The 13124-nt window shown below is 45.4% G+C and overlaps 2 protein-coding genes across 3 annotated transcripts in view; one reads left to right on the forward strand and one right to left on the reverse strand.

The window, feature by feature from the left end:
• Nucleotides 1–13124, reverse strand: part of BCL2L1 (BCL2 like 1) — a 78941-nt gene that overhangs the window by 16312 nt on the left and 49505 nt on the right. The window lies entirely within an intron of this gene.
• The window catches only part of TPX2 (TPX2 microtubule nucleation factor), a 124038-nt gene continuing 121076 nt past the window's right edge, over nucleotides 10163–13124 (forward strand). The window contains exon 1 of the mRNA XM_067468277.1: nucleotides 10163–10167. The gene's annotated coding sequence lies outside the window, so the exon portion shown is untranslated. The remainder of the gene's footprint in view (nucleotides 10168–13124) is intronic.

Below are 13124 nucleotides of genomic sequence, written 5' to 3' on the forward strand. Positions count from 1 at the left end.
TCCTCTCGTTCCAGAAGCATTTCCTCGACTGAAATCAAATGTGACTTTGCTGGACTTTCTTGGCACCCTTCCATTTACATCACAATGATGTAAGCGAACTTGGAGGTCTTGGCTGGCAACCCAAAGCGAGTTGCCAAGATCTATTGGCCATAGTTTTCAACATTGTTGGTGCTGAGGATTATTGGTGCTCTGCTCCAGCACTCTGGCCATTCAGAGCAGGGCTTCTTTTGCACTCGGGAAGCCTTTTTGGCCCAGGATAATTTTACATGACTCCAGGTATATGAAATAGGTATAAAATTCAAACATTAGCAAATAACAACCAGCATTTTGTAAGGGCTGTGATATAGGTAGAGATTCCTTTTCATGAAGTACAACTGAAGCATCTTCTGCAGACTCCGCTGTGAACACTGCACAACATTTTTGTGTAAATGCCTAAAACAGCCACTAGGTGGCATTCAGAAACCATTTACTGTTGCTACATTTTGGGGCCACCCACAATGAGTTAAGGGGTCCCACTTGCGGCTGGGACCCACAGTTTAAGCACTGCATCCACAGTCTTCAGATCAGGAAGGAAATGTGCTATACACTTTTCATAAATCCAGCTGTCTATGGTTACAATGATCTTCCACTGGTCCTACAAGACATGTTGTTGATGAAGAAGACATCCATTCATTCTGCAACCCAATAAGTTTGCCCTATGCTGCACAATGTCTTTTTCTGTGAACTAAGAACTCAATGTACCAAGTAGGCAAATTTGACTCCTGTATAGAGGATAACTGAACATGTGGCACTTGGTGCAATGCATTGGAGAACCTCACATCTCTGCTAGCTTTCTACCATCATGGCACTTTTGTCTTTAGCAATTTTATTCACCAGGAAAAAACACACACATATTTATTTACTAGCAAAAATAGGGAGGAGGGGGCAGACTGCAGACTGCTCCGGCCTCCTTGCTAAGCTCTTTCGTCTGCTTGGGGTCATGTTACTCCAAACTCTCCTCAGAGAGGCTGAGATTCTTCCTTGTAATAAAAGAGATGGCTTCTTATTCAGGTCTTATCATTTGGACCTCCAGGTAAAATATGATTCCTCAACTTCAGAGGTGGGCAAATTGCACCCCATTGACTGCATGTGGCCGAATGAACCAACTTTTCTGGATGCTAAAACCATCACGTCTCAGAGACACCCAAACAGATTTTGTGAAATTCCCACAAGCATTCTGAAAGTCCATACTAACCCAAACACTTCCATTTCCCTCTGCATTTCCTCTCAAAGTGGGGACAGGTATTTGGGCTTGCTCCCAGCAATTGACAGAGCGGATTGTTTACGATTTAAAACTGAATGAAGGAAAAATGGATTTCAGACTTTCCTGGGAAGTGAGATCCTCACTTATTCATTTATTAAAATGGTCTATAATCCACCTTCTCAGTTCAGCTATCAGATCACTTGGGATAAATTACACTGTTTAGCCAATATTGCACCACATGACATCCCCCGGGAAGTAGCAGCCAATAGTGAAAGGACCAAGGCAGTGACATCTCCAGCTCATCCCTTGTTTGGGTATCAGCCAGCACATCAAGAACTTAAATCAAGAAATATTTTTCTAAAATCTACAGTGACACTCGCTGGAACACCTCAGCAAGCGAGAGTCCAAAAGTGGCAGGATCAAACCCAGAAGCTCAATCAATGGCTGATGCCAAATGAGAGACTCCCCCTTGGGTACACAGAAAACTGGGCAACTTGGAAGGCGCTGAACAGACTGCGCTCTGGCACCACGAGATGCAGAGACAACCTTAAAAAATGGGGCTACAAAGTGGAATCCACGACATGCGAGTGTGGAGAAGAGCAAACCACTGACCGCCTGCTGCAATGCAACATGAGCCCCGCCACATGCACAATGGAGGACCTCCTTGCGGCAACACCAGAGGCACTCCAAGTGGCCAGATACTGGTCAAAGGACATTTAATCAACTACCAAGCTTGCAAACTTTGTGTGTTGTTTGTCTGTGTGTTTGTTTGTTAAAAAAATGCAATGCAACTGTCTGGTCTGCCCCTGACACAATAAATAAATATTTGGGATAAATCCATGGGCTATATCCTCCCTATAGTCTAGGGCTACAGATCCATTTTTTCAGTGCCCATTGCCCAGCTAAATCTATCAGTTATTTGAAACCATTCAGGCTGCCATGTTTGTAGCAAGAGGAAAAAGTATGGCCACGAGGCATGAGTGTGCTGCAAATGTGTGTGAATGGAAGGGCAGTGGGAATCTCCAGCCCTGGAAAGGATGCAGCCTTGCTTTTGGACATTGTCTGCGAAGCTCTGGCAAAAACGGCTTGGCTGACTGAGGAGGAGGAGAGTGGAAATTTTTCTGATGCTGTATTTTTCCATGGGAAGCTTTCCACAAGGACACGCACAAAAACACATCTGCATTTATCCACAGTTGCCTAGGCTCTTATACTGCAACAACCCTTCACTGGGGGGGAAAAATGTTCAAATGATATTGAAACAGATCTTTCTGAACTTGGTAAGGAAAGTGATAAAGTGTGCAGAGAGTGTGAGAGATGCTGAAGATACAACCATTTTCCCCTCAGCAAAAGACAGATAACTGTTGATATAAGATATATATAGATATATATATAGAAAGAGAGAAAGGGTGGAGGGGTAAAGTTTTTCCCTTGACATTAAGTCCATTCGTGTCTGACTCTGGGGGTGGTGCTCATCTCCATTTCTAAGCCAAAGAGCCAGCGTTGTCTGTAGACGCCTCCAAGGTCATGTGGCTGGCATGACTGCATGGAGAACCATTACCTGTCTACCGGAGCGGTACCTATTGATATACTCACATCTGCATGTTTTCAAACTGCTAGGCTGGCAGAAGCTAGAGCTAACAGTGGGATCTCACCCCGCTCCCCGGATTCAAACCACCAACCTTTCGGTCAGGAAGTTCCGCAGCTCAGCAGCTTATGGTGACCTCATGTAATTCACCCAGCTTTCTTAAGCAAGAAATACTCAAAGGTGGTTTACCACTACCTTCCTTTGAAATAAGCCCCCACCTCTGCTCAATTTTCAGGTTCAGGTGGGTTTTCTGACAGTTTTAGGGCATTAAGTCTCTCTATCTTAGGTACAAATATCTGCTCTTTTTAAAGAACTGATTTTTTCCCCTCAACATTATTTCAATACACGAAGACCCAATAACAGTGGAACCCATACCTGCAGTTTCACTTATTTGTGGCCAAAAGAAAATGGTCTCGCTGGGAATTTGCTAGGTCCTCCAGAGGTTTGTTTTTTTTTGTGGGTGTGTGTGTGTCAGAAGCAACTTGAGAAACTGCAAGTCGCTTCTGGTGTGGAAGAATGAATTGACCATCTGCAAGGATGTTACCCAAGGGTGCCCAGATGATTGATGTTTTACTGTCCTGTGGGAGGCTTCTCTCATGTCCTTGCATGAGAAGCTAGAGCTCGACAGACAGGAGCTTACCCCGCTCCGTGGATTCAAACCAGCAACCTGTTGGTCAATCTGTCCTGCTGGCACAAGGGTTTAACCCACTGCGTCAGCAGAAGCTCCATAGTCCTCCAGGTTATTTTATTACAAACTTTCCTTGGAGGTCACCACAGATTTGCATGGGGGCAACTAAGGCAAGCAGATGCAGTGGCATGGATCCCATTTGTAGATCTTAAACCAGGCCAGCAGGCTGTTAGGAACTGTGGGAGTTGAAGTTCAAAGCACCTGAAAGGTCAAGACCATGCCTGGTCTAAACAGATGGAAGTCATAATCCCACTCTCTTCTGCTTTGATCGGATTTCACCTGGAATAATAACCCTGTATCCAGTTCTGGTAAAACAATTCAAGGAGGAGATGGACACAATGGAAGGTGTCCAGAGAAGGGCCACCAAAAGGGTCAAAGGTCTGGAAACTATGAAACCCTATGAGAAGCGATTTAGGGAGCTGGGTATGTTTAGCCTGTAGAAGAGAAAGTTGAGAAGGGAACACAATAGCCATGTTTAAATATTTGAAAGGATGTCCTACTGAGGAAGGAGCAAAAGATTCAAACTACATTAAGAGATGTTTGACAGTGAAAAATGTCAAACTCACAACTGGGTCAACATCTCTTGATAGAAAAAAAAGAAGTGTCTCCATTCACAATATATTTCCTGGCTTCAGCCAAATACTTGATCCCTCAGGGCTGGATCCTTTAAGCTCAGCAGATGCTGACGGTAAGCAACGCGCAAGCCCTCAAGAACTTCTCAGCATCACAAAACCCCGCTCAGAAGAGATTTCCCTCCAGCATCATTTGTAAGGGCCGACAAGGTAGACCTTGTGGCTATTATTAGAGGAATTATGAAATGCCTCTGTCTTCCTCTGAACTCGAAAGTCCATTTCTCATGAAAAGCTGGGCAGATGCCAAAGACTAATGCAATTGCAGACGGGCAGACAATTGCAGATACGAATACTAAAGGAAAGAAAGCTGTGGAGACAGAATGAGGAACCGCCCATTACTTTAGCATTAAAAGTGCCAATCTGTGCATTTTTAAGCAGGCTCTCTAAACTGCCATGAACAAACAGTGTCAACAAGAAACTACTGTACGGTCAGTCCTCCACATTTCTGTGCCTGACTTGATTATTTGTGGATTTGATTAAAATGGTTTCTATATGGTTCCAGCCCAGCTTACCTATCTGAATGCATCTCCCTCTACGTCTCGCCTCACAGTTTAAGATCATCCAGGGAGGCCCTGCTCTCAGTCCCGCCAGGCTTGCAAGTGCGCTTGGTGGGGACGAGGGACAGGGCCTTCTCGGCGGTGGCCCCACACCTATGGTACTTGCTCCCCAGGGAGATCAGGCCGGCGTCTTCCCTCCTTTCTTTTAGGAAGAAGGTTAAATCATGGTTCTGCGACCAGGCCTTTGGACAGCAAGCATGATAGCACTTTGGATCAGACTGGAATTGGCTATATTAACTGTTGACAATGTTTCAATGGGATTTTAATCTGTTTTACCTTGACGTTTTATTCACTGTTTTAAATTGATGTTTTATTTGTTATAGTGTTTTCTCTTGTGGCATTGAATAGTTGCCAGTGTAAGCTGCCCCGAGTCCCCCCTCGGAGGTTGAGAAGGGTGGGTTAGAAATGTTCGAAATAAATAAATAAAATAAATATAATCTCTATGGTCAACTTCTGCTGTCTTTCCCCTCTTCTGGGGAATTATCCTGCACATATTTTCTGGGTAGTTTATCTGTCCAAACGTGTCTCCCCCTATGAAACATCAAGGACTTTAAGATCATCTGGGGAGGTCCTGCTCTCAGTCCCACCGCCATCGCAGTTGCATTTGGTGGGGACAAGAGACAGGGCTTTCTCCGTGGTGGCCCCTCAGCTGTGGAACTCCCTCCCTAAGAAGGTTAGACCTGCCCCCTCCCTCTTGACCTTCCGGAAGACTCTTAAATCCTGGTTATGGGAGCAAGTGTTTGCAGATTAGATTGATTTTACTGGCAATTATTAGATTTTATTGGACTGCAATTTTGGATAATGTTTTAACCTGGTGAACTGTTTAGTGATTTTGGATAATGTTTTAACCTGGTGAACTATTTTAAAGTATATTTATATATATTTTAGGCATTTGATTGTATTTTATGAGGTGTTTTATTGTTTCGGCATTGAATTGTTGCTTGTTGGTAGCCGTTCTGAGTCCCTCCTTAGAGGTGGAGAAAGGACGGGGTATAAATGTACCAAAATAAATAAATAAATAATCCTGCACAAATCCCTCAATTTGGCCCCAAAACCTGCCCTCAACTTATCCATGAGATTGAGTTATGCACAAGTGTATACTGCAAATGGTCGACAAAACAAACTGGAAACACCCTGATGCAAGACCGGATGTCAAAATGAATGTATTGTCGAAGGCTTTCATGGCCGGAATCACTGGGTTGTTTTAGGTTTTTTCGGGCTATATGGCCATGGTCGAGAGGCATTCTCTCCTGACGTTTCGCCTGCATAGATGCAGGCGAAACGTCAGGAGAGAATGCCTCTCGACCATGGCCATATAGCCCGAAAAAACCTAAAACAATCCAGTCAAAATGAATGTTTGACTGACATAAAACTATTTTTTCTCCCTCACATCAGCTGACATCGTAACACACAAGACCAGGCCTCCCTGATTCTGGATAGAATCATAGAATCATAGAATCAAAGAGTTGGAAGAGACCTCAAGGGCCATCCAGTCCAACCCCCTACCAAGAAGCAGGAATATTGCATTCAAATCACCCCTGACAAATGGCCATCCAGCCTCTGCTTAAAAGCTTCCAAAGAAGGAGCCTCCACCACACTCCGGGGCAGAGAGTTCCACTGCTGAACGGCTCTCACAGTCAGGAAGTTCTTCCTAATGTTCAGATGGAATCTCCTCTCTTGTAGTTTGAAGCCATTGTTCCGCGTCCTAGTCTCCAAGGAAGCAGAAAACAAGCTTGCTCCCTCCTCCCTGTGGCTTCCTCTCACATATTTATACATGGCTATCATATCTCCTCTCAGCCTTCTCTTCTTCAGGCTAAACATGCCCAGTTCCCTAAGCCGCTCCTCATAGGGCTTGTTCTCCAGACCCTTGATCATTTTAGTCGCCCTCCTCTGGACACATTCCAGCTTGTCAATATCTCTCTTGAATTGTGGTGCCCAGAATTGGACACAATATTCCAGGTGTGGTCTAACCAAAGCAGAATAGAGGGGTAGCATTACTTCCTTAGATCTAGACACTATGCTCCTATTGATGCAGGCCAAAATCCCATTGGCTTTTTTTGCTGCCACATCACATTGTTGGCTCATGTTTAACTTGTTGTCCACGAGGACTCCAAGATCTTTTTCACACGTACTGCTCTTGAGCCAGGCGTCCCCCATTCTGTATCTTTGCATTTCATTTTTTCTGCCAAAGTGGAGTATCTTGCATTTGTCACTGTTGAACTTCATTTTGTTAGTTTTGGCCCATCTCTCTAATCTGTCAAGATCGTTTTGAATTCTGCTCCTGTCCTCTGGACTATTGGCTATCCCTCCCAATTTGGTGTCGTCTGCAAACTTGATGATCATGCCTTCTAGCCCTTCATCTAAGTCATTAATAAAGATGTTGAACAGAACCCTGCGGCACTCCGCTCGTCACTTCTTTCCAAGATGAAGAGGAAGCATTAGTGAGCACTCTCTGTGTTCGTCCACTTAACCAATTACAGATCCACCTCACTGTAGTTTTGCCTAGCCCACATTGGACTAGTTTCCTTGCCAGAAGGTCATGGGGGACCTTGTCGAAGGCTTTACTGAAATCCAGGTACGCTACATCCACGGCATTCCCCGCATCTACCCAGCTTGTAGCTCTATCGAAGAAAGAGATCAGATTAGTCTGGCATGACTTGTTTTTGATAAATCCATGTTGACTATTAGCGATGACTGCATTTGTTTCTAAGTGTTTGCAGACCGCTTCCTTAACAATCTTTTCCAGAATTTTGCCCGGTATCGACGTGAGGCTGACCGGACGGTAGTTGTTTGGGTCGTCCTTTTTTCCCTTCTTGAAGATTGGGACCACATTGGCCCTCCTCCAATCTGCTGGAACTTCTCCCGTTCTCCAAGAACTCTCAAAGATGGTTGCCAATGGTTCCGAAATGACTTCCGCTAGTTCCTTCAATACTCTTGGGTGTAGTTGATCTGGCCCTGGGGACTTGAACTCATTAAGAGCGGCCAGGTATTCCTGGACGACTTCTTTCCCAATTTGGGGTTGGATGTCCTTCAATCCCTCATCCACTCCATCTTGCTGAGGTTGAAGACTCTCTTTTTGTGAGAAGACCGAGGCAAAGAAGGCATTAAGTAGTTCTGCCTTTTCCCTATCCCCTGTCAGCATTGCCCCATCTTCTCCTCGAAGAGGTCCTATCGCCTCCTTGTTTTTCAAAGAGAGGAATTCCATTTTTTGAAAGAGAATGGTTATTACCCAATTAAGGAAGAAACCGCTGTGCTGAAATTTGGAAGAAGGTGATTCAGAGTTGATGCTGCACGCATTGCGGAAGAAGGATGACCCGCCAAGCGCCGGGCTCATCGTCCCCCAGTGACGCTATGCTGTTATTCTCCTACCATCACATTTCCCTGATAGCAACCAAATGCTCATTAGGAGAGAGGGGAATAACCGAGCTAAGAAAGCATATTAAACTGACCTACATAACCCTGCGAGACGCAACCATTAAAGCAGCACCGGGGACTGCGCTGTCACTGGAAACGGTAGCGTTCTGACGCTCTTTAAAAATGAAAGAGAGAAGGTGTGGTTTAATAGGCAAGGGGGGGGGGGCGGCAAGTTCCTCTCATCAGATCAGAATCATCCTGGAAACAGAAGCTGCACTTTCTAAAGCCCTGCTTGTCTGCTCAGCCTATATAGGAAGCACAACACAACATTAATGCCGCCCAGGCATATGTGAGCTGGCAAAGGAATGGCGGATTTGCCTACGCTGACCCAGGTCAACACATTTAAACAATATGGAAGACGAATCACCAAAGAACATGCACACATGCTTAGGCAGATCAAGGAGGATGAGTTCTTGGATCATCTGCCAGTCTCAAAGCAGGCTCTCTGCAAAGTGATGGATGTGCCTCCGCTGCTTCTGTGGAGGTTGCTTTTCAGGTGCAAGGAGGTTTCCATAGGGGCCCGCCATGTCCCCAGGAAGAAGGGAACAGTCTAAAAACTGGTTTAAGATGGAAAATCCTCTTTTGGACAGATCCTAATCCAAGGCACAGGAGAATCCAGGGATTATCAATGAAGGAAAGGCACAGTACTAACTTAGGAGGAAAAAAGATAAATCACACAAGAATAGGATGGGTGACACCTTGCTTTAAAGTTGTTCATGAGAAAGGTATCTAGGAGTCTCAGTAGACCACAAGATGGACATGGGACAACAGTGTGATGCAGCAATGAAAGGAGCCAATGTGGTTCTATAGGCTGCATCCATAGGAGGATAATGTCAAGATTGAAGGAAGTCATAGCCCCACTCTCTTCTGCTTTGGTCAGATCTCAGCTGGAATAGCACTGTGTCTAGTTCTGGGCACCAATGTTCAAGAAGGATATAGACAAGTTGGAAGGCGTCCAGAGAAGAGTGGCCAAAATGGTCAAAGATTTGGGAAGCAAGCCTCCTGAGGAGCTAGGTGTGTTTGGTTTGGAGAAGAGAAGGCTGAGAGGGGTCGTGTTACATTGAGAGGATGTCACATTGAGGAGAGTACAAGCTTGTTTTCTGTTGCTCTACAGACCAGAACACAAGGAAGCCATGGATTCAAATAGAAGAAAAATAGATTAAGCTAAACATTAAGAACTTCCTGAAGGCAAGAGCTGTGGAATATGCAGTGGAATATGCTGCTGCCTCAGATTCTGGTGGAGTCTTTTTCTCTGCAGTTTTCCTAAGCAGGGGCAGGGTGGCCATATGTTAGGGATGCATGGATGATATCTGCCTGCCTGCTAGAATGGGTTGGCTTGCATGGCCTTGGTGGACTTTGTGTTTCTACAAAATATCATATGTCACGAAACAGCCTTCCTGTGGCACCTGAAGAGGGCAGAGTTGCTTCTGAAAGAAGCATCCAGTGCTGCTATAATCCGTGTTGTCACTCCAAACTAAATAGACATGCCACCCACATTATGGCCCTGTGTTCCATGCTGTGCCTTTCCTTTGACATGCAAGGATGCACATATATTCCCAGAATCATTTTTAAAAACTTGTGAAAGTTTTTATATTGGAATATGTAATTTCACTGAAGAGGAGAAAGAGAAAAGGGCTGCCAACATTGGAGGAAAATCAAAAAGATATTTGCAACAGCTTGGTTATTGAAAAATATTAATTACTAAAATTTTGGCTCGAAGAATAGTTCACAAAACGGATATGCCAAGCAATACAAATAAAATCCTCTCTGTTTTTTTTCCAGAAAATGAGAGAGAAATGCAAAATATCCCTGGGCATTTGATAAAGGAGGCTGTCCTTGTGTCAGCTGTTCTTGCCATTAAAAAACTAATGTTTTTTCCCCACAATGTTGCGGCAAAAATTGCCTTTTAATTACCACAGACAGATCTGGCTCCTCTTCTAGGCAATATCCAGACCTTTGTTGCAAGGAGCAGATTTCCTAAGGCCATTTGTTTTCTGTTTCCTCTCCCTGGGCTTGGAAGAAAGAAAAGAGGGTGGCCTGCTCTGCTCCTGTTCCTTGGGCCTGCTCCCTCCTGTCTCCACATGACTGTCCCTGCTTCCGAAAGGGAAGAGCGGCCCTTTGTTCTCTTGAGACCAATAGCCAATAGCCGATTGTCTCTGGGAGAAAGGGAGGAGGTGGCACAAGGAGGAGGAGAGTCCATCCTTTGTAGGGCTGCTCCTTCTAACAATACCCTATTGTTCCCAGAACTCACCCCACCTGCTCCCCAGCAGCCTTTGATTGCTGCCTCTAGAAGAGGGACAACCAGAAGAGTTGTTCAACAGAGGTCCTGAGAATGATGATTTTGGAACAGAGCGGGTCATCACAAGGACGGATGTCCAGCGCAAGGAAGGAGATCCCACTCACACCTCAAGATGTATTCCTTGCTGTAAGACAAACAACAGTGGAAGAGTCTCAATCACACTGAGATGGGCTTAAGTACTTAAAAAAGAGGTCACATATCAATCTTTCACGTGTGCCAATGTTGTGTACTCACACTTGGCAGTCTTCTGCTGCTTTCCAACTCTAGAAGTCTATGGTTGCCATTTCCCCAGGATGACAAAGAGATGTTTCCAGCTCATATGCAAAGTCTGCTTGAGTTGATCTAACTTGGTTCCTCCTTCTCAGTGGATGTTCCTACAAAAGAGGTGTCCAAACCCTGTCTGCCCCAAGCAAAACAACCTGGCTACCATTCTCGAGGAATCAATTCTCGTGCAAGGAGAAACCGAGAAAGCAAGGGTCACTCTCGACATCTGATAAAAACCCAACTGCTGTTAATATGTTTGCATCAAGACCTCACCTCACACCAATTTTCCCCCATTAGAGAAAATCCAAACATGACAGGGGAGAAAGATTGGAAAGGGCAAAGGGAAAGGAGAAGTGCATTAGTATGCCCTATTGAAGGATTCAAAGGGGATTTAATGGAAGACAAAGGAGACCTTAGCAAGGATGTTAATAACAGGGTCTTTTGTAGGTCTCTAGTTCATAGGGTTGTCATAAGTTGAAGCTAATGACGGCAATTAGCATCAACAACAACACCGCACGCAGATTGTTGAGAACGGATGCAAATAACCATACTGACTGGCAATTGCCAAGTTAACAACCTCCTGGTCTGAAGCATTCATCAAACAATGGCAGGTTCCCCACTTATGCATTTGAACTATGTACATACGAGGCCTTCCTTCCATAGGGCTGTACATTTAAAAGAAACAATACCTGCAACAGGAAGAAAGCTCTCTTGTGGGGAGATTATCAGCACACAATGAATGATTTACAAGGCCTCTTAAAATGTACCATTTGGACACAGATGTGTAAAGGCTTGGAAGTAATGGGGGAGTCATGATGCCTTTGTGCTCACGGGCATCACAAAGGCATCACGGGGCAAAGAGTGGCGTGGTTACACTGATCAAAAACACAGTGACCTTTGCGGAGGGAACCTGACCATGGTGGAAGAACAGAAGCCGCTCAGGAGGAGAGGCAGGAGCCTTTGAAAAGGGGCATGTAGATAAGAGTTGGGACATGGACCCCCTCCTTCTCCTCTTGCCTGGGATGAAACTGCGCTAGCCAAGAGCCGCACTGCTGTTTTGGTAGTTCTGTCCAGTACCTAGCAAGTTACTGGCACAAAGTAAATGTCAAAAAACATGAAACAGCTTGAGAGGAAGAAGGGAAGGCTGGAATCAGATGCCGAATGCTTAAAGGCACAAAGAAATGCTGGAGAGAAGCCAGCCAGCTCCTAGATCTGGCTCGGGGACGTCAAATTCCAAGAAAGCTCTCTTTCTAAGAAATGAAGTACTTTGCTGAGCAGAAGATAAACTTCTTCCTATCAGACGCAGAGAGTTATCAGGAGATGCAAGGTCTTGGGAGGGGCCACGCGAAGGACAAGCACCACTGATCATCCCGATTCCATCCTCGCTGGCTTTGGGGAAGAGAAGGGGGCACACCTCTTGCCACGCGCTTCTTCTCTTGCATCATCAGAGCCTTCTCAGATCTATGGTGATTCTCTTTCCCTTATGTCCACATAATGTTGAGCAATGCAGGGACACTGAGCATGTGAGACAATGTTGATTTACGTGACAGTCTTTATGGAGAGTCACTCCGGCTGCATTTATGCGCAACAGCATGCTAAACTTTTGGCTGACGAGGGGTGAGGCCGCACGCTGATGACTGGTGGCTCTTGTTGCAAGTGGAAGCAGCTGAACAAACCACGAGCCTTCTCCCCATGGTTTGTTTACCACAGTCTTCACACTGAACAACTGAGCTTGCTTTCCCCACCCCATTCCTCCAAATCACAGAGGGAACCCACAGTTTGCTCTAGGCTCATCGATTTGGCTTGTCAGGGGAGAGATAAGCCAGATGGTTAGGTTTGGATGTCATGGTGAACAAAGCATGACTGAATATATCTGGCTGGATCAGCCACACTCTGCCTGCAAAGAGAGCAAAGGGTGGCAGTGTACATTGGCACACAGCTCATCTCCAGCAAGCCCAAATCCCCTTGAATTTAACCTAGTGGCATGAGAGTGCATCATCTATTGTTATTCCAGACAATACTGGGAATACTGATGGTGCCAAATATAACAATAATGGAACAGGGCCAAATCCCAAACTAGGCAGAAGGTACATAAAGACGCACACCGCCCATTTATGGTTGCAGCGGCAAAGCAGTAACATTGCGATCCACGCTCATTTTAATGGTACGGAATTGAGGCAGAGAAGCTGGCACTGCTTTGAACTCGTGCCATTTACTGCACAGGCAAACACTGGGGTGACGTTAGAGCCCAGCAGCAGGGCCAGGATCACAAGGCCCACTGAGATGTCTGTTCAGGTAGACAGTCCCGAGTGCGAAAGAAAAAGTGTGCAAGGCAGGCATTCACCATGGCGAGAAGCAAATTACCCTGTGATTTCAGGCATGTCCCAACCAATGAAGAAGAAAGGGGACTCACTATTGCTATAACTCAGTCTGGTTGCTAAG

This window comes from Anolis sagrei, chromosome 4, assembly GCF_037176765.1.
Source record: "Anolis sagrei isolate rAnoSag1 chromosome 4, rAnoSag1.mat, whole genome shotgun sequence".
Taxonomy (NCBI): domain Eukaryota; kingdom Metazoa; phylum Chordata; class Lepidosauria; order Squamata; family Dactyloidae; genus Anolis; species Anolis sagrei.